At 38.9% G+C, this 3,877-nt stretch overlaps 1 long non-coding RNA gene across 1 annotated transcript; it reads right to left on the bottom strand.

The window, feature by feature from the left end:
* Positions 1–746: 746 nt before the first annotated feature.
* On the bottom strand, positions 747–3,238 carry LOC122189585. Its single transcript, XR_006181875.1, has 3 exons — positions 3,194–3,238; positions 2,181–2,329; positions 747–1,634 (listed from the first exon to the last, which is right to left on the bottom strand). It is a non-coding gene; the product is annotated as an uncharacterized LOC122189585 (long non-coding RNA).
* Positions 3,239–3,877: the final 639 nt, after the last annotated feature.

Raw genomic sequence — 3,877 nt, 5'->3', positions numbered from 1 at the left:
CCTTCTGCTGGTTAACTAAAAACCTCAGGTAAAATTGTATGACAGCATTCCTCATATTTCCTCCCCCCTAAGATGTTGATCAAATATGATCAAATGCACTGGAAGATACTTCATCTTATTCACATATTATCCTATCATCTTATGCAAGGCCCTAGAAAAAAGTTGCATGAAGTGTTTCTCTGTGCTTGGATAACAAACATGAACTATTTTTAAGGTGTGCTCAAGGACAGTTCTGCTCATTTCAGACTTCTTTTTGTTCAGGCTTTGCAGTATTCAACCAAAATTGCTATGCAGGACACTAACAGCTATTGAAAATTGCATAACATTCATCCTTGAATCACAGGAGAGAGTAGAAGCACAAGTTTGATAACTTTGTTTTAAACTATATTAATGCTACAGTTTTGGTTTTTTTTTGTTTTTTTTTTTTTTTTTTTCAAAGTGTAATTCATTTCTGACTTATTTGTGGTGACTTGCAGAGTGGTTAATTACTGCTTGGAGGCAAAAATTGCAGCACAGAGGTCATTAAAACAGAAAGATTTAGGGAGTGCAAAAAAAGTCAGTTTTTTAGAACTAGTTAATTTGTCCAGAAGGGGATACATTTTTATAGCATGCATAAAGCAGAAATATTTATCTTGAAGCAAAACCACAGTATTTTCCTTTCTGTTTTTAGAACCAACCATTTGGTTGCTCTGCAATATTGTTAGACAGATATTTCTTTGTTACTAGTTTTTATTACAATACTTTCCCTGCTATTAAATTTGGAAATATTCAGGTTACTCCTCAGCTGTCCCTAGGACCCCACTGATTATATATATGAAGAAAATATCTCACTATTTCAATGAAAAAACCCTAAGTAATTTTATTGGTTTAATTACATTTATTCATATATTGTTTACAAATAGTTTTTATTGCATTAGCTTCATATTCCCTCTAAATAGTCTCAAATCTGATACTATGTTAATTTAGGACATCCTGTTTGACCACCTGTTTCCCATGGGTTTTATTGAAAGATTGCAGAAACATGAGCACCTCATGAAATGTGGTCAAGAACAATGCAATAGGTTTTTAGGTGAACAGCCCAGCCAAATCACAAAACAAGCAAATAAAGACTATCTGATTAGGAAGAGGATTTGTTTTCGCCATCAGAAGCTGAGACACTGCTCTTCTGAAATCTGACAAAATACAGGAACAACAATGAGCATGCTGTTACAGGTTAGTTAAAGGACACCAAGGAAAAAGTACTGCCTGAAATGTGTTGGAATCCAAGCAGCTTATTTTTTAATGGGAAACACAAAGACCCATGTTTCTGGGAGAAAAATAGAGGCGTTGAATTTTGAGAATTTAACATGAAAAATGTGTTCCTGATTTAAGTGCTCAGAATCTCACCCAGAAAAAAAGAAACTAGTAATGGATATTTATCTTTGCAGTTGAACTGTATGCAATTAAGACGGTCTAACATTTTTCTCCCCAGCGCACACACAAGGCACTTTTCTCCATCTTCTTCTGCTTAATCCAAAGTTTAAATCAAGACAGCTTGTAATGGCATCTCGCCCTAGCCTTGTCCCAGAGCAGTTATTTGTCTGCAAGGATCCCACCAGACCTCCACACATTGCGCTGGGCCATAATCTGGCAAACTGAAGCAAAAATGAAGCCATTAGAGATTTACCATAGAACCTGGCTTCTTAATGTCTCAACATTGTAAATTTTATTAGTTCCATGAATTTGAGTTCAGGTCTTTATGAAGAACTGCATTCTAAAAGGCTCTGAGGTAGATTTTGCTTTAATAATTACCACTCCCATAAAAACAGATATGCACTTATACATGCACACTTTCTATATTGCTAGGAGCTTTACCACTGCTGGCACAGGCTTCAGTCACCTATGTTTTATGTGTGTGCTGAGCAAGTTGCACATGTTGTGATTGTGTGGCTCAGCCCCCTACAGTCATTCATTCTCCCTTTCCCAGTGGGTTGAGGGAGAGAATAAAAAAACAAAAAACTAGAATTTGAGTTGAGATAAAACTATTTACTAAAATAGAGAAAAGGAAAAAGGTAACAGTTATGACAATATGCCATATACATTCATGCATATATATGTGATGCACAAGGAATTGCTCACCACACCCCAGCCAGTGCCCAACTTACTCCCAAGCAGCAGAAAAGAGCAAGAAGTATTCCTACCTCCTTCAAAACTCTCCTGGCACATGCCATATGGTATGGAATATCCCTTTGGCCAGTTTAAGTCAGCTGTTCTAGGTCTGCACCCTCCCTGCTCCTTGGGCCCTCCACCAAGAATGGCCTTGGCTCTGTACAACACTGCTTAGCAGAAACTATAAACATCACTGTTACCAACATTGAACCAAAACAGCATCATACTAGACACTCTGAAGAATAAGACAAATATTCTGTGAGTCAGAGAACTCAGCAAAATTCAGGAAATGTAGGCAAACGCACACTGATGGCTTCCAGTTCTTAGAATTATTTTACTCCCTATACTCCAGAGGTGCTATGACTTGTAAGGATAAAAAGAAAAGCAGCCCTCCGCTACTTCTATGGGACCATGTGTGGGGGACATGGAGAAGCTGGGCATGCTAGAACAAGACAGAACCCCTCCAGTCTGCACACATTCCTTAAAGAAGGCAGGAGATGACTTTACATCTCTGTCTGAGAGGCTGTGCCAGTTAGGAGAAGATTTATTTTCCAGTGTAAGCTCTACTGGTCTCCCCTGGATTCTGTACCCAGTTACCTTCCTCTTGGTCCATTGCTTCAGCACATCTTCAGAGAAGAGTTCATGTTTCAGGGAATACTGAGTGAACATTCAACAGCAGGGCCGTTTCATTCACCATCACAGTGATTAATCATAAAACATAGGACACAAACCCTGGGCAAGGTCATCTTGTGAGCATTCATAAACGGGCACTAGAGTCAAATTTGCAAGCTGTTCCTGCAACCCCAGTCACAGCTCCATCACATAACCTTATAAAAGATCTGATTTAATTTCCAAAGTCTCCCAGGGCTCAGATTCTCAACCTACCTCCTACTATATATACATTTAGAACTATTTTTTCCTCATCCATTGTACAATTAACAAATGTACAGTTAGAAGAGTGGCATAGTGAAGACATTATTTTACAGGTTTATAGTTAAAAAGATTATTGTAGTAGAAAGAGACAATCAAAAAATGAAATGCTCACCTGTGTCCTAGGCTCACAGTAGAAAACTCCAAAAGGAAGGATCTCCAGAAAGAGGCCCTTCCTCAGTGGCAGTCAGCCCTTAAATGGGGTCTAGGAGAGGTGCAGCCAGGCTCCACCCCTTCTGGTCACACAGCTGAATTGCCTTCACCTGTGCTCCGATGGCTGACCCAGTCCTTGCCTCAGGTGATCAATCAGTGGTTCAGGCCGTGACTCAACAGTTCCCATACATCCATTTATTGAAAGCTGAAGCTAGGAATGCAAAGGTTATTCACTTCCAAAACCCTCTCTATATGGAAGAGCCTACAGTGTCTCTGATGATGAATAGCACCAAGCTGGTATGCAAATTTGCTAAATGTAACCAAGGAAACAGACCTTACTAATATCATACGCTTCTCAGAGCATTTGTTGGAAGCAGAATAGCATCTCTACTACTAGCATAGTGTCACTCACCTCTGAGAATGCAGTGTAAAAGTAATTACTTACATACAATGAGGAATAAAATAAAAATATGTTGTATGTAAGTATAGCCAGAAGATCCTCTCAATAGATTGACTGATTTGATCAGAAGGCTAGTGGAGCAGAATAGCAGTTTTGAATTCCAGTGAAAAAGCAGTGTAGGTACCCAGAAAGTACAGTACTATTCAGGTTATCTTGGCACAGAACTGTTAGTAACAGGCACCTAAC

The sequence above is a fragment of the Lagopus leucura genome, unplaced genomic scaffold (assembly GCF_019238085.1).
Source record: "Lagopus leucura isolate 7727_CA_CO unplaced genomic scaffold, USGS_WTPT01 Super-Scaffold_100157, whole genome shotgun sequence".
NCBI classification, from domain to species: Eukaryota; Metazoa; Chordata; class Aves; order Galliformes; family Phasianidae; genus Lagopus; species Lagopus leucura.
The sequence above is the reverse complement of the archived record's forward strand: the minus strand, read 5'-3'. Positions and strand labels throughout refer to the sequence as shown.